The 16,541-nt window shown below is 49.7% G+C and overlaps 8 non-coding genes and 3 pseudogenes across 8 annotated transcripts; all 11 read left to right on the top strand.

Annotated features, from left to right (window-relative positions):
- The first annotated feature begins 4,491 nt into the window (after positions 1–4,491).
- LOC146192894 (5S ribosomal RNA) lies at positions 4,492–4,610 on the top strand (annotated as a pseudogene).
- A 570-nt stretch (positions 4,611–5,180) lies between these two features.
- LOC146192893 (5S ribosomal RNA) lies at positions 5,181–5,299 on the top strand. Its single transcript, XR_014707090.1, has one exon. It is a non-coding gene; the product is annotated as a 5S ribosomal RNA (ribosomal RNA).
- Positions 5,300–5,863: 564 nt separating this feature from the next.
- LOC146192892 (5S ribosomal RNA) lies at positions 5,864–5,982 on the top strand. The gene has a single exon (XR_014707050.1). It is a non-coding gene; the product is annotated as a 5S ribosomal RNA (ribosomal RNA).
- A 568-nt stretch (positions 5,983–6,550) lies between these two features.
- LOC146192891 (5S ribosomal RNA) lies at positions 6,551–6,669 on the top strand. The gene has a single exon (XR_014707049.1). It is a non-coding gene; the product is annotated as a 5S ribosomal RNA (ribosomal RNA).
- A 572-nt stretch (positions 6,670–7,241) lies between these two features.
- Positions 7,242–7,360, top strand: LOC146192890 (5S ribosomal RNA). Its single transcript, XR_014707081.1, has one exon. It is a non-coding gene; the product is annotated as a 5S ribosomal RNA (ribosomal RNA).
- A 564-nt stretch (positions 7,361–7,924) lies between these two features.
- LOC146192889 (5S ribosomal RNA) lies at positions 7,925–8,043 on the top strand. The gene has a single exon (XR_014707048.1). It is a non-coding gene; the product is annotated as a 5S ribosomal RNA (ribosomal RNA).
- Positions 8,044–8,622: 579 nt separating this feature from the next.
- LOC146192888 (5S ribosomal RNA) lies at positions 8,623–8,727 on the top strand (annotated as a pseudogene).
- A 5,571-nt stretch (positions 8,728–14,298) lies between these two features.
- Positions 14,299–14,417, top strand: LOC146192887 (5S ribosomal RNA; annotated as a pseudogene).
- A 570-nt stretch (positions 14,418–14,987) lies between these two features.
- Positions 14,988–15,106, top strand: LOC146192886 (5S ribosomal RNA). The gene has a single exon (XR_014707089.1). It is a non-coding gene; the product is annotated as a 5S ribosomal RNA (ribosomal RNA).
- Positions 15,107–15,670: 564 nt separating this feature from the next.
- Positions 15,671–15,789, top strand: LOC146192885 (5S ribosomal RNA). The gene has a single exon (XR_014707047.1). It is a non-coding gene; the product is annotated as a 5S ribosomal RNA (ribosomal RNA).
- Positions 15,790–16,357: 568 nt separating this feature from the next.
- On the top strand, positions 16,358–16,476 carry LOC146192884 (5S ribosomal RNA). The gene has a single exon (XR_014707046.1). It is a non-coding gene; the product is annotated as a 5S ribosomal RNA (ribosomal RNA).
- The last annotated feature ends 65 nt before the right edge of the window (positions 16,477–16,541 follow it).

Here is a 16,541-nt window from a genome sequence, read left to right as displayed (position 1 = left end):
GTTTCCCGGGAGCGCTGGCGTGTTAAAGGTATGCTGGAAAAGGGCTCTACAACTAGACTCGTCACGCTGAAGCTGAAAGCTGGCATGAAGCTCGACGACCTGCCGCATCAGCTCAATGTTAGCGGTGAGCTCGCGCTCGTCATTGTGCCAGGCAGACCCCCGTTGTGCCTACGCTGCCGGAGTACGGGTCACATCCGCAAAGAGTGCCGGGTTCCTCGCTGCGGAACCTGCCGACGGTTCGGGCATGAAGACAACCAGTGTGCACGAACCTACGCTAGCATTGCCGGACCTGGGACCAGCGAAGACTCGTCCGAGTTAATTATGGACGAGGCGGATGCGGAGGAGGCTGCTGACATTAGAGGTCAGTCAACGAAACAGGACGCGCCTTCCATGACGGTTTTAACAAAGGGTAAGGTGATGGTCTCAAATGAAAAGAATGAACCTCGGCATGTCTTGAACGTTCCATCCCAGGACCATGAAAGCGAGTCAGAGGAAGGGTCAGAAGACTTAACCAAATTTTCTGACGCTGAGGATCATCTCAGTACTGAGCCTTCCTGTACTGATGCCATGGAGGTTGGGCCGGAGACAGCAGCCTTAATTGCCGCGAAACGTCCGCATGAGGAAAGCGTCGAGGAGACTCAGCTGCCAGGCGGTGTTTGTGGTGAGCCGCCGCCGAAAACTTCTGGCATCCGAAGAGCCACGTTAAGACCGAAGCCGAACTTCTCGGCTGACACGCGGCAGGCGGGGAAACCGCCTCCGTAGTTTTTGTGGAGACCTGAACGATTTGTGGGTCGGCTGCCTACCGACCAGCGTCACGAACCTTCTACAACCAAGTGGTGCGTGTGTTAGCAAAAATGAAACAATGGGCTTGGACTTCGTTTGAATGCATCCCGACATTCTGCTGGCAGGACATTACATGCATGCATACGCCGCTGTTTGTCAGAAGCGGAGGCCACGCAACCATGAAGGTAGGCACCATGCCGGTACTGGCGTCTCTCTCTAGTACATGACTCTCAAGCTTAATTCGCCGTTACACGTAGCTACTTTGAATGTTAGAGGACTGGGAGCGAGAAGGCGACAATGCCAGCTCAGTCGCCTCCTTGTGGATAATGATATAGATATAGCAGCTGTGCAAGAGTCAAAGATTGAGAGCCAAGAAAGCACTGACCGTATGGTGGCTTCTTTTCAAACAAACTTTTATGTGTGTGTATGCCATTCTGTTGGTGTATCGGGTGGGTGCCTTTTATTTATACGTAACACGCTGGGAGTAAGCGTAGAGTCCGTTTTTGCCTGTCCAAGTGGTCGGCTTTTGGTTACCGATTTTACCTACTCTAATTTATGCTGGCGTGTTGTGTGTGTGTGTATGCTCCCAATTCAGGGCGTGAGCGTGAATTGTTTTTTCAGTCTATTGAGTTGTGGTTGAAGGTCGACAAAATCTTGCTTGTACTTGGTGACTACAACTGTGTGTGCGCAGCTGTGGACCGAGCGGCCAAGCCTCGAAGAGACAGGAGCTCCGAGCTGTTGAATGCACTTGTACATGAGTATAGCCTTGAGGATGTTGGTAGTGTGTTCTCTACTGGAAACCAGCCAGAGTTCACGCACTTTCAGCGAGATAGCCATGCCAGATTGGACAGGGTGTATGCCTCGGTAGATCTTGTTTCCCTATGTACTGCATATGATGTCAAACCTGTGTCTTTCAGCGATCATTGTCTCGTGAGTGCAGTGTTTGGTCGCAAAGGAAAGAAATCGCGATTTAACTGGTACCTATGGAAACTGAATGCCAAACTTCTTGCCGATGAAGAGTTCCTTACTGAAGTTAAGACAGAGTTTGAAAATCGTCTTGCTATGCGACCAGTAAGTTTTGCAGCGGAATGGGACAGCTTCAAAGAGTGGGTCAAATTGAAAGCAATAGAAAAGAGTAGTAAGCTGCGATACAAAGAGAAAGAAAAAGAACTGAATGAACAACTTGCTCTTTTTTTGAGCATGGAAAGTACTGTGCCAGGGCATTTCGCCAGTAAAATACGAGAGCTTAAAAGTGAGCTGGAAACAATCGACAGCGAAAGATACACAGCGGCTGTCATACGTGCAAGGGCTGAAAAACTTTGGGCTGGAGAAGTGCCGACAAAACGAGCCCTAGCAGACGAGAAAAGATACGCCTGCCAGAAAGAAATTAGGAGTATAAGGTATGGCGGCCATATCACAGAAGATGCTAAAGATATTCAGCATGCGGTAGCAGAGCACTTCGAAGAACTGCTTAGCGCTAAGCTTGAGACTGTAGGCGGCTTTCAAACAGACTTTCTAAGACTGATGCCTGCACTGGATGACGAAAGTAAAGCGCGCCTAGAAACACCGATAACGTTGCAGGAGATAGAATCTGCAATAGATGACCTGACACCTGGGAAGGCCCCTGGGCCGGATGGTCTAAGCGCTGCCTTCTTTAAAACTTTTCAGCAGTATGCGGCTCAGTTTATGCACGATGTAATCACTGAAGCTTATGAACGTAATACTGTTCCATTGTCTTTCGCTACATCGCACATTGTGCTAATACCCAAGACAGATGATCCGGAAAAACGACTGTTGGTGGGGTCATATCGACCGATTAGCCTCACCAATGTTGACTACAAGGTGTATATGAAGGTTTTAGCAAAAAGACTGCAAAGCGTAATAAAAAAACTGGTTGGATCTCATCAAACGTGCGGCATCAAGGGTCGATCCATTGCCACGAATATACATGTCGCAAGAACCGTACTAGAATGTGTTGATGCACTCGGTGGTCAGATAGCCATGATGCAGTTAGATTTGGCGAAAGCCTTTGACCGTGTTTCTCACGAAATTCTTTTTTCCATTTTGGAGCATTCTAACCTTGGAAAAGTCATAGTGGAGGGTGTTAAAATGGCTTACGCGAACTGCACGACCCGTATTATAGTGAATGGTGAACTGACTGACAGCATCGCAGTACGTTCATCGGTAAGGCAGGGCTGCCCACTCTCACCCCTGCTTTTTGCACTGTATTTAGAGCCACTTTGCTTGGCTATCATTGATAGCGATCGCATTTTAGGGTTCAAGCTGCAATCAGCACACGTGAAAATGCTGGCATATGCTGATGACATAGCAGTGTTTTGTGCAACTAGAAAGAGCATCTGTGAAGTTACGGGTGTCATCCAAACATTTTGTGATCAAACCGGATGTAAGATCAATTGGGAGAAAAGCTCTGGGTTTTGGCACGGTGATTGGGACGTGACACCTGATTTCTTCTGTAAGCTGCGATGGTCTGCTCTCCCAACGCGATATCTAGGCGTGCCTTTAGATTGTTATCGAGATGCCAACATGCACTGGATGGAAGAAACATCCAGAGCGAAAGAAAAAGCGGATGCGTGGCAAGGAAGGCAACTCTCAATGTTTTCGCGCGCTTCCATTTGCAATGTTTTTCTTATTTCAAGGCTGTGGTACCTCATGAATGTGTTGTGTGTCTCACGAACCTCAATTCAGAAAATGCACCGCGTTTTTGCTGTTTTTATTTGGGCATCCACATGGGAAAAAACCGCCCGGACGAACTTGTTTATTTCTGTTAAAAGGGGCGGGCTTCGCCTTGCTCATTTGTTCTTGCGACAAGTGGTTTCGCGATTTATATTCCTGCGCGATCAAAAAGATACCTTTCTAAGAACTGTGATGCAAGTGCGATTGCAGAGGCTGCTCCCTGAATGGATTGTGTCATGTGAAAGCATGCCTGGTACTGTGACTGGCTACCTGCGCGAAGTTGTTTTTTCGTGCAAGTTGCTGGAAGTGCGGTTTTCTTTTGATTACCTTTTCAATGTTCCCAGAAAAAAACTGTATAAAGATCTCATTGACGTGATGCTGCCGGTGCCTTTTTACAGGGAAATACACTGTGGAGGCCCAGGGCAGGATGTTTTGAAAAGAGTAAAGAAGATGCCCGTGAGGCCATCTGCTAAAACGTTCCTTTTCAAACTTCACTCTAATACGCTCCCTGTTAAAACCTGGCTGAATGAAAAAGGTATCTTCGTCCCATGGACAACAAATTGCCTGTTGTGCAAAAAACCGGAGACAATTGAACACGTCTTCTTACAGTGTTGGGATGCTGTTTTTCTGTGGGACGTCCTCCAAAGGACAATTAAAAAGGAACTTCCCCTAACTCCGTACGGAATCAGATTCCTACCAGTGCAGAACGATGATGCACCTTATGATTTAATTATGCTTCTTGGTCTCCATAGTTTGTGGAAAACACGAATGCAGGTGCGTCACGCAGATATAAATACACGATCTGCGCGTGAAAACTTCATTGAAAGTGCGGTGTATATACGCGAAACTTTCAGGATGCAGCAGGATCCACCACATTGGCAATGTCTATTTGATGAGTTGGTGAACCTGAAAAGATTTTAGCCGCGTACGCGTTAGCTCAAGTGTAGTTGACGTGTTTTATCATGTGTATTTTTGTTTTCTGTTTCACGGCAATAAAGAAAAAAAAAAAAAAAAAAAATCGGCCATACCATGCTGAATACGCCGGTTCTCGTCCGATCACCGAAGCTAAGCAGCATTGGGCTCGGTCAGTACTTGGGAGGGAGACCACCTGGGAACACCGAGTGCTGATGGCACTTCTTTTGTTTTTGTTTTCTCCCAGCCCGCAGCTGGCTTCTTCATTTTTTTTCTCCCTGTCACTTTGGCGTCGCAAATTCCACTGGCTGCTGATGAGCCGAGCAGGCCGGGTCACGTTTATTTGTGTGTCGATTCAATCATCACTTTGCGCGCATGCACGGAGAGATGCGACGCGCATATGTATACGGTGCAGAATTACTCGAGGCGATCGCGTGCGTGGCTTCTCGGTGTCAGTTTGACGCGTACGTGCCTCATTCACCAGTTTGCAGTGCAATTTTCACAGTTTTTGAGTCCATTTGGCGTGGCTACAAGCGCACAGTTCGGGCTCATCGGCGCACGGACTGCAGTCTGTGCACCATGCATCCATGTGTAAACAACTCGCGATCGCCGCTCTCGCACTGCTCTTCAATTTTTGGAGTGCCAAAGCGCGCTCTGTTCGTCAGAATGGTTGGAAACAGCTCAGAACATGTAAATGAACACTCGGTGCCTCATAACAACGACAGCGCTTAGCTGGATGTGTAGTCAGAGGTGTTAAAACAGTCAAAAGCCTCTCGAAACGACTGTTTCTCGCCATCGCCCATACCATGCTGAATACGCCGGTTCTCGTCCGATCACCGAAGCTAAGCAGCATTGGGCTCGGTCAGTACTTGGGAGGGAGACCACCTGGGAACACCGAGTGCTGATGGCACTTCTTTTGTTTTTGTTTTCTCCCAGCCCGTAGCTGGCTTCATTTTTTTTCTCCCTGTCACTTTGGCGTCGCAAATTCCACTGGCTGCTGATGAGCCGAGCAGGCCGGGTCACGTTTGTGTGTCAATTCAATCATCACTTTGCGCGCATGCACGGAGAGATGCGACGCGCATATCTATACGGTGCAGAATTACTCGAGGCGATCGCGTGCGTGGCTTCTCGGTGTCAGTTTGACGCGTACGTGCCTCATTCACCAGTTTGCAGTGCAATTTTCACAGTTTTTGAGACCATTTGGCGTGGCCACAAGCGCACAGTTCGGGCTCATCGGCGCCCGGACTGCAGTCCGTGCACCCTGCATCCATGTGTAAACAACTCGCGATCGTTGCTCTCGCACTGCTTTTCATTTTTTGGAGTGCCAAAGCGCGCTCGGTTCGCCAGAATGGTTGGAAACAGCTCAGAACATGTAAATGAACACTCGGTGCCTCATAACAAAGACAGCGCTTAGCTGCATGTGTAGTCAGAGGCGTTAAAACAGTACATAAGCCTCTCGAAACGACTGTTTCTCGCCATCGGCCATACCATGCTGAATACGCCGGTTCTCGTCCGATCACCGAAGCTAAGCAGCATTGGGCTCGGTCAGTACTTGGGAGGGAGACCACCTGGGAACACCGAGTGCTGATGGCACTTCTTTTGTTTTTGTTTTCTCCCAGCCCGCAGCTGGCTTCTTCATTTTTTTTTCTCCCTGTCACTTTGGCGTCGCAAATTCCACTGGCTGCTGATGAGCCGAGCAGGCCGGGTCACGTTTGTGTGTCAATTCAATCATCACTTTGCGCGCATGCACGGAGAGATGCGACGCGCATATGTATACGGTGCAGAATTACTCGAGGCGATCGCGTGCGTGGCTTCTCGGTGTCAGTTTGACGCGTACGTGCCTCATTCACCAGTTTGCAGTGCAATTTTCACAGTTTTTGAGACCATTTGGCGTGGCCACAAGCGCACAGTTCGGGCTCATCGGCGCCCGGACTGCAGTCCGTGCACCCTGCATCCATGTGTAAACAACTCGCGATCGCCGCTCTCGCACTGCTCTTCAATTTTTGTAGTGCCAACGCGCGCTCGGTTCGTCAGAATGGTTGGAAACAGCTCAGAACATGTAAATGAACACTCGGTGCCTCATAACAAAGACAGCGCTTAGCTGGATGTGTAGTCAGAGGTGTTAAAACAGTACATAAGCCTCTCGAAACGACTGTTTCTCGCCATCGGCCATACCATGCTGAATACGCCGGTTCTCGTCCGATCACCGAAGCTAAGCAGCATTGGGCTCGGTCAGTACTTGGGAGGGAGACCACCTGGGAACACCGAGTGCTGATGGCACTTCTTTTGTTTTTGTTTTCTCCCAGCCCGCAGCTGGCTTCTTCATTTTTTTTTCTCCCTGTCACTTTGGCGTCGCAAATTCCACTGGCTGCTGATGAGCCGAGCAGGCCGGGTCACGTTTATTTGTGTGTCGATTCAATCATCACTTTGCGCGCATGCACGGAGAGATGCGACGCGCATATGTATACGGTGCAGAATTACTCGAGGCGATCGCGTGCGTGGCTTCTCGGTGTCAGTTTGACGCGTACGTGCCTCATTCACCAGTTTGCAGTGCAATTTTCACAGTTTTTGAGACCATTTGGCGTGGCCACAAGCGCACAGTTCGGGCTCATCGGCGCCCGGACTGCAGTCCGTGCACCCTGCATCCATGTGTAAACAACTCGCGATCGCCGCTCTCGCACTGCTCTTCAATTTTTGTAGTGCCAACGCGCGCTCGGTTCGTCAGAATGGTTGGAAACAGTTCAGAACATGTAAATGAGCACTCGGTGCCTCATAACAAAGACAGCGCTTCGCTGCATGTGTAGTCAGAGGCGTTAAAACAGTGCCTAAGCCTCTCGAAACGACTGTTTCTCGCCATCGGCCATACCATGCTGAATACGCCGGATCTCGTCCGATCACCGAAGCTAAGCAGCATTGGGCTCGGTCAGTACTTGGGAGGGAGACCACCTGGGAACACCGAGTGCTGATGGCACTACTTTTGTTTTTGTTTTCTCCCAGCCCGTAGCTGGCTTCATTTTTTTTCTCCCTGTCACTTTGGCGTCGCAAATTCCACTGGCTGCTGATGAGCCGAGCAGGCCGGGTCACGTTTGTGTGTCAATTCAATCATCACTTTGCGCGCATGCACGGAGAGATGCGACGCGCATATGTATACGGTGCAGAATTACTCGAGGCGGTCGCGTGCGTGGCTTCTCGGTGTCAGTTTGACGCGTACGTGCCCCATTCACCAGTTTGCAGTGCAATTTTCACAGTTTTTGAGACCATTTGGCGTGGCCACAAGCGCACAGTTCGGGCTCATCGGCGCACGGACTGCAGTCCGTGCACCATGCATCCATGTGTAAACAACTCGCGATCGTTGCTCTCGCACTGCTCTTCATTTTTTGGAGTGCCAAAGCGCGCTCGGTTCGCCAGAATGGTTGGAAACAGCTCAGAACATGTAAATGAACACTCGGTGCCTCATAACAAAGACAGCGCTTAGCTGGATGTGTAGTCAGAGGTGTTAAAACAGTACATAAGCCTCTCGAAACGACTGTTTCTCGCCATCGGCCATACCATGCTGAATACGCCGGTTCTCGTCCGATCACCGAAGCTAAGCAGCATTGGGCTCGGTCAGTACTTGGGAGGGAGACCACCTGGGAACACCGAGTGCTGATGGCACTTCTTTTGTTTTTGTTTTCTCCCAGCCCGCAGCTGGCTTCTTCATTTTTTTTTCTCCCTGTCACTTTGGCGTCGCAAATTCCACTGGCTGCTGATGAGCCGAGCAGGCCGGGTCACGTTTATTTGTGTGTCGATTCAATCATCACTTTGCGCGCATGCACGGAGAGATGCGACGCGCATATGTATACGGTGCAGAATTACTCGAGGCGGTCGCGTGCGTGGCTTCTCGGTGTCAGTTTGACGCGTACGTGCCCCATTCACCAGTTTGCAGTGCAATTTTCACAGTTTTTGAGACCATTTGGCGTGGCCACAAGCGCACAGTTCGGGCTCATCGGCGCACGGACTGCAGTCCGTGCACCATGCATCCATGTGTAAACAACTCGCGATCGTTGCTCTCGCACTGCTTTTCATTTTTTGGAGTGCCAAAGCGCGCTCGGTTCGCCAGAATGGTTGGAAACAGCTCAGAACATGTAAATGAACACTCGGTGCCTCATAACAAAGACAGCGCTTAGCTGGATGTGTAGTCAGAGGTGTTAAAACAGTACAAAAGCCTCTCGAAACGACTGTTTCTCGCCATCGGCCATACCATGCTGAATACGCCGGTTCTCGTCCGATCACCGAAGCTAAGCAGCATTGGGCTCGGTCAGTACTTGGGAGGGAGACCACCTGGGAACACCGAGTGGCACTTCTTTTGTTTTTGTTTTCTCCCAGCCCGCAGCTGGCTTCTTCATTTTTTTTTCTCCCTGTCACTTTGGCGTCGCAAATTCCACTGGCTGCTGATGAGCCGAGCAGGCCGGGTCACGTTTATTTGTGTGTCGATTCAATCATCACTTTGCGCGCATGCACGGAGAGATGCGACGCGCATTTGTATACGGTGCTGAATTACTCGAGGCGATCGCGTGCGTGGCTTCTCGGTGTCAGTTTGACGCGTACGTGCCTCATTCACCAGTTTGCAGTGCAATTTTCACAGTTTTTGAGACCATTTGGCGTGGCCACAAGCGCACAGTTCGGGCTCATCGGCGCCCGGACTGCAGTCCGTGCACCCTGCATCCATGTGTAAACAACTCGCGATCGCCGCTCTCGCACTGCTCTTCAATTTTTGTAGTGCCAACGCGTGCTCGGTTCGTCAGAATGGTTGGAAACAGCTCAGAACATGTAAATGAACACTCGGTGCCTCATAACAAAGACAGCGCTTAGCTGCATGTGTAGTCAGAGGCGTTAAAACAGTACATAAGCCTCTCGAAACGACTGTTTCTCGCCATCGGCCATACCATGCTGGATTCTGCTTCCGGCCACGCCAGTGAACGGACGCAGGATGCAGGGCTCCTCAGGAGCGGCTTCAGCGGCCATGTCAGGCCGCGGTAACAGGACTGCTGAAAAGGACAACACTTACCAGGTCGTTTTGCCTGCACTTCCAACAGGTCGGTTTGTTTTGAATACCGTTTTTTTGCACGCCGATATCAGGGCCCGCCCGTACCGGGTGGAAGATTTCCGGGATGCTTTAGCACAACACTCGCTAATCCCCGATGTTATCGCTATGGGGGCGTATCGGATGAGCCACGTCTGGGCCGTCACTCTCAAGGATACTGAAGCCGTCAACAAGATTGTCAGTGTAGGTGAGCTGTCTGTGAAAAACGGTCGCTGCTTGGTGATTGACCCGGCGAACCAGGACGTGCGACTCAAGCTTCACTGGCTACTTCACAACGTGCCAGATGAAGATGTTCGTGCTGCATTTGCGCCGTACGGAAAGGTGTCAGACGTTTCCCGGGAGCGCTGGCGTGTTAAAGGTATGCTGGAAAAGGGCTCTACAACTAGACTCGTCACGCTGAAGCTGAAAGCTGGCATGAAGCTCGACGACCTGCCGCATCAGCTCAATGTTAGCGGTGAGCTCGCGCTCGTCATTGTGCCAGGCAGACCCCCGTTGTGCCTACGCTGCCGGAGTACGGGTCACATCCGCAAAGAGTGCCGGGTTCCTCGCTGCGGAACCTGCCGACGGTTCGGGCATGAAGACAACCAGTGTGCACGAACCTACGCTAGCATTGCCGGACCTGGGACCAGCGAAGACTCGTCCGAGTTAATTATGGACGAGGCGGATGCGGAGGAGGCTGCTGACATTAGAGGTCAGTCAACGAAACAGGACGCGCCTTCCATGACGGTTTTAACAAAGGGTAAGGTGATGGTCTCAAATGAAAAGAATGAACCTCGGCATGTCTTGAACGTTCCATCCCAGGACCATGAAAGCGAGTCAAAGGAAGGGTCAGAAGACTTAACCAAATTTTCTGACGCTGAGGATCATCTCAGTACTGAGCCTTCCTGTACTGATGCCATGGAGGTTGGGCCGGAGACAGCAGCCTTAATTGCCGCGAAACGTCCGCATGAGGAAAGCGTCGAGGAGACTCAGCTGCCAGGCGGTGTTTGTGGTGAGCCGCCGCCGAAAACTTCTGGCATCCGAAGAGCCACGTTAAGACCGAAGCCGAACTTCTCGGCTGACACGCGGCAGGCGGGGAAACCGCCTCCGTAGTTTTTGTGGAGACCTGAACGATTTGTGGGTCGGCTGCCTACCGACCAGCGTCACGAACCTTCTACAACCAAGTGGTGCGTGTGTTAGCAAAAATGAAACAATGGGCTTGGACTTCGTTTGAATGCATCCCGACATTCTGCTGGCAGGACATTACATGCATGCATACGCCGCTGTTTGTCAGAAGCGGAGGCCACGCAACCATGAAGGTAGGCACCATGCCGGTACTGGCGTCTCTCTCTAGTACATGACTCTCAAGCTTAATTCGCCGTTACACGTAGCTACTTTGAATGTTAGAGGACTGGGAGCGAGAAGGCGACAATGCCAGCTCAGTCGCCTCCTTGTGGATAATGATATAGATATAGCAGCTGTGCAAGAGTCAAAGATTGAGAGCCAAGAAAGCACTGACCGTATGGTGGCTTCTTTTCAAACAAACTTTTATGTGTGTGTATGCCATTCTGTTGGTGTATCGGGTGGGTGCCTTTTATTTATACGTAACACGCTGGGAGTAAGCGTAGAGTCCGTTTTTGCCTGTCCAAGTGGTCGGCTTTTGGTTACCGATTTTACCTACTCTAATTTATGCTGGCGTGTTGTGTGTGTGTATGCTCCCAATTCAGGGCGTGAGCGTGAATTGTTTTTTCAGTCTATTGAGTTGTGGTTGAAGGTCGACAAAATCTTGCTTGTACTTGGTGACTACAACTGTGTGTGCGCAGCTGTGGACCGAGCGGCCAAGTGTAAACCTCGAAGAGACAGGAGCTCCGAGCTGTTGAATGCACTTGTACATGAGTATAGCCTTGAGGATGTTGGTAGTGTGTTCTCTACTGGAAACCAGCCAGAGTTCACGCACTTTCAGCGAGATAGCCATGCCAGATTGGACAGGGTGTATGCCTCGGTAGATCTTGTTTCCCTATGTACTGCATATGATGTCAAACCTGTGTCTTTCAGCGATCATTGTCTCGTGAGTGCAGTGTTTGGTCGCAAAGGAAAGAAATCGCGATTTAACTGGTACCTATGGAAACTGAATGCCAAACTTCTTGCCGATGAAGAGTTCCTTACTGAAGTTAAGACAGAGTTTGAAAATCGTCTTGCTATGCGACCAGTAAGTTTTGCAGCGGAATGGGACAGCTTCAAAGAGTGGGTCAAATTGAAAGCAATAGAAAAGAGTAGTAAGCTGCGATACAAAGAGAAAGAAAAAGAACTGAATGAACAACTTGCTCTTTTTTTGAGCATGGAAAGTACTGTGCCAGGGCATTTCGCCAGTAAAATACGAGAGCTTAAAAGTGAGCTGGAAACAATCGACAGCGAAAGATACACAGCGGCTGTCATACGTGCAAGGGCTGAAAAACTTTGGGCTGGAGAAGTGCCGACAAAACGAGCCCTAGCAGACGAGAAAAGATACGCCTGCCAGAAAGAAATTAGGAGTATAAGGTATGGCGGCCATATCACAGAAGATGCTAAAGATATTCAGCATGCGGTAGCAGAGCACTTCGAAGAACTGCTTAGCGCTAAGCTTGAGACTGTAGGCGGCTTTCAAACAGACTTTCTAAGACTGATGCCTGCACTGGATGACGAAAGTAAAGCGCGCCTAGAAACACCGATAACGTTGCAGGAGATAGAATCTGCAATAGATGACCTGACACCTGGGAAGGCCCCTGGGCCGGATGGTCTAAGCGCTGCCTTCTTTAAAACTTTTCAGCAGTATGCGGCTCAGTTTATGCACGATGTAATCACTGAAGCTTATGAACGTAATACTGTTCCATTGTCTTTCGCTACATCGCACATTGTGCTAATACCCAAGACAGATGATCCGGAAAAACGACTGTTGGTGGGGTCATATCGACCGATTAGCCTCACCAATGTTGACTACAAGGTGTATATGAAGGTTTTAGCAAAAAGACTGCAAAGCGTAATAAAAAAACTGGTTGGATCTCATCAAACGTGCGGCATCAAGGGTCGATCCATTGCCACGAATATACATGTCGCAAGAACCGTACTAGAATGTGTTGATGCACTCGGTGGTCAGATAGCCATGATGCAGTTAGATTTGGCGAAAGCCTTTGACCGTGTTTCTCACGAAATTCTTTTTTCCATTTTGGAGCATTCTAACCTTGGAAAAGTCATAGTGGAGGGTGTTAAAATGGCTTACGCGAACTGCACGACCCGTATTATAGTGAATGGTGAACTGACTGACAGCATCGCAGTACGTTCATCGGTAAGGCAGGGCTGCCCACTCTCACCCCTGCTTTTTGCACTGTATTTAGAGCCACTTTGCTTGGCTATCATTGATAGCGATCGCATTTTAGGGTTCAAGCTGCAATCAGCACACGTGAAAATGCTGGCATATGCTGATGACATAGCAGTGTTTTGTGCAACTAGAAAGAGCATCTGTGAAGTTACGGGTGTCATCCAAACATTTTGTGATCAAACCGGATGTAAGATCAATTGGGAGAAAAGCTCTGGGTTTTGGCACGGTGATTGGGACGTGACACCTGATTTCTTCTGTAAGCTGCGATGGTCTGCTCTCCCAACGCGATATCTAGGCGTGCCTTTAGATTGTTATCGAGATGCCAACATGCACTGGATGGAAGAAACATCCAGAGCGAAAGAAAAAGCGGATGCGTGGCAAGGAAGGCAACTCTCAATGTTTTCGCGCGCTTCCATTTGCAATGTTTTTCTTATTTCAAGGCTGTGGTACCTCATGAATGTGTTGTGTGTCTCACGAACCTCAATTCAGAAAATGCACCGCGTTTTTGCTGTTTTTATTTGGGCATCCACATGGGAAAAAACCGCCCGGACGAACTTGTTTATTTCTGTTAAAAGGGGCGGGCTTCGCCTTGCTCATTTGTTCTTGCGACAAGTGGTTTCGCGATTTATATTCCTGCGCGATCAAAAAGATACCTTTCTAAGAACTGTGATGCAAGTGCGATTGCAGAGGCTGCTCCCTGAATGGATTGTGTCATGTGAAAGCATGCCTGGTACTGTGACTGGCTACCTGCGCGAAGTTGTTTTTTCGTGCAAGTTGCTGGAAGTGCGGTTTTCTTTTGATTACCTTTTCAATGTTCCCAGAAAAAAACTGTATAAAGATCTCATTGACGTGATGCTGCCGGTGCCTTTTTACAGGGAAATACACTGTGGAGGCCCAGGGCAGGATGTTTTGAAAAGAGTAAAGAAGATGCCCGTGAGGCCATCTGCTAAAACGTTCCTTTTCAAACTTCACTCTAATACGCTCCCTGTTAAAACCTGGCTGAATGAAAAAGGTATCTTCGTCCCATGGACAACAAATTGCCTGTTGTGCAAAAAACCGGAGACAATTGAACACGTCTTCTTACAGTGTTGGGATGCTGTTTTTCTGTGGGACGTCCTCCAAAGGACAATTAAAAAGGAACTTCCCCTAACTCCGTACGGAATCAGATTCCTACCAGTGCAGAACGATGATGCACCTTATGATTTAATTATGCTTCTTGGTCTCCATAGTTTGTGGAAAACACGAATGCAGGTGCGTCACGCAGATATAAATACACGATCTGCGCGTGAAAACTTCATTGAAAGTGCGGTGTATATACGCGAAACTTTCAGGATGCAGCAGGATCCACCACATTGGCAATGTCTATTTGATGAGTTGGTGAACCTGAAAAGATTTTAGCCGCGTACGCGTTAGCTCAAGTGTAGTTGACGTGTTTTATCATGTGTATTTTTGTTTTCTGTTTCACGGCAATAAAGAAAAAAAAAAAAAAAAAAAAATCGGCCATACCATGCTGAATACGCCGGTTCTCGTCCGATCACCGAAGCTAAGCAGCATTGGGCTCGGTCAGTACTTGGGAGGGAGACCACCTGGGAACACCGAGTGCTGATGGCACTTCTTTTGTTTTTGTTTTCTCCCAGCCCGCAGCTGGCTTCTTCATTTTTTTTCTCCCTGTCACTTTGGCGTCGCAAATTCCACTGGCTGCTGATGAGCCGAGCAGGCCGGGTCACGTTTATTTGTGTGTCGATTCAATCATCACTTTGCGCGCATGCACGGAGAGATGCGACGCGCATATGTATACGGTGCAGAATTACTCGAGGCGATCGCGTGCGTGGCTTCTCGGTGTCAGTTTGACGCGTACGTGCCTCATTCACCAGTTTGCAGTGCAATTTTCACAGTTTTTGAGTCCATTTGGCGTGGCTACAAGCGCACAGTTCGGGCTCATCGGCGCACGGACTGCAGTCTGTGCACCATGCATCCATGTGTAAACAACTCGCGATCGCCGCTCTCGCACTGCTCTTCAATTTTTGGAGTGCCAAAGCGCGCTCTGTTCGTCAGAATGGTTGGAAACAGCTCAGAACATGTAAATGAACACTCGGTGCCTCATAACAACGACAGCGCTTAGCTGGATGTGTAGTCAGAGGTGTTAAAACAGTCAAAAGCCTCTCGAAACGACTGTTTCTCGCCATCGCCCATACCATGCTGAATACGCCGGTTCTCGTCCGATCACCGAAGCTAAGCAGCATTGGGCTCGGTCAGTACTTGGGAGGGAGACCACCTGGGAACACCGAGTGCTGATGGCACTTCTTTTGTTTTTGTTTTCTCCCAGCCCGTAGCTGGCTTCATTTTTTTTCTCCCTGTCACTTTGGCGTCGCAAATTCCACTGGCTGCTGATGAGCCGAGCAGGCCGGGTCACGTTTGTGTGTCAATTCAATCATCACTTTGCGCGCATGCACGGAGAGATGCGACGCGCATATCTATACGGTGCAGAATTACTCGAGGCGATCGCGTGCGTGGCTTCTCGGTGTCAGTTTGACGCGTACGTGCCTCATTCACCAGTTTGCAGTGCAATTTTCACAGTTTTTGAGACCATTTGGCGTGGCCACAAGCGCACAGTTCGGGCTCATCGGCGCCCGGACTGCAGTCCGTGCACCCTGCATCCATGTGTAAACAACTCGCGATCGTTGCTCTCGCACTGCTTTTCATTTTTTGGAGTGCCAAAGCGCGCTCGGTTCGCCAGAATGGTTGGAAACAGCTCAGAACATGTAAATGAACACTCGGTGCCTCATAACAAAGACAGCGCTTAGCTGCATGTGTAGTCAGAGGCGTTAAAACAGTACATAAGCCTCTCGAAACGACTGTTTCTCGCCATCGGCCATACCATGCTGAATACGCCGGTTCTCGTCCGATCACCGAAGCTAAGCAGCATTGGGCTCGGTCAGTACTTGGGAGGGAGACCACCTGGGAACACCGAGTGCTGATGGCACTTCTTTTGTTTTTGTTTTCTCCCAGCCCGCAGCTGGCTTCTTCATTTTTTTTTCTCCCTGTCACTTTGGCGTCGCAAATTCCACTGGCTGCTGATGAGCCGAGCAGGCCGGGTCACGTTTGTGTGTCAATTCAATCATCACTTTGCGCGCATGCACGGAGAGATGCGACGCGCATATGTATACGGTGCAGAATTACTCGAGGCGATCGCGTGCGTGGCTTCTCGGTGTCAGTTTGACGCGTACGTGCCTCATTCACCAGTTTGCAGTGCAATTTTCACAGTTTTTGAGACCATTTGGCGTGGCCACAAGCGCACAGTTCGGGCTCATCGGCGCCCGGACTGCAGTCCGTGCACCCTGCATCCATGTGTAAACAACTCGCGATCGCCGCTCTCGCACTGCTCTTCAATTTTTGTAGTGCCAACGCGCGCTCGGTTCGTCAGAATGGTTGGAAACAGCTCAGAACATGTAAATGAACACTCGGTGCCTCATAACAAAGACAGCGCTTAGCTGGATGTGTAGTCAGAGGTGTTAAAACAGTACATAAGCCTCTCGAAACGACTGTTTCTCGCCATCGGCCATACCATGCTGAATACGCCGGTTCTCGTCCGATCACCGAAGCTAAGCAGCATTGGGCTCGGTCAGTACTTGGGAGGGAGACCACCTGGGAACACCGAGTGCTGATGGCACTTCTTTTGTTTTTGTTTTCTCCCAGCCCGCAGCTGGCTTCTTCATTTTTTTTTCTCCCTGTCAC

This window comes from Amblyomma maculatum, chromosome 4 (assembly GCF_055883805.1).
Source record: "Amblyomma maculatum isolate TAMU_Amacu chromosome 4, ASM5588380v1, whole genome shotgun sequence".
Classification (NCBI taxonomy): domain Eukaryota; kingdom Metazoa; phylum Arthropoda; class Arachnida; order Ixodida; family Ixodidae; genus Amblyomma; species Amblyomma maculatum.
The sequence above is the reverse complement of the archived record's forward strand: the minus strand, read 5'-3'. Positions and strand labels throughout refer to the sequence as shown.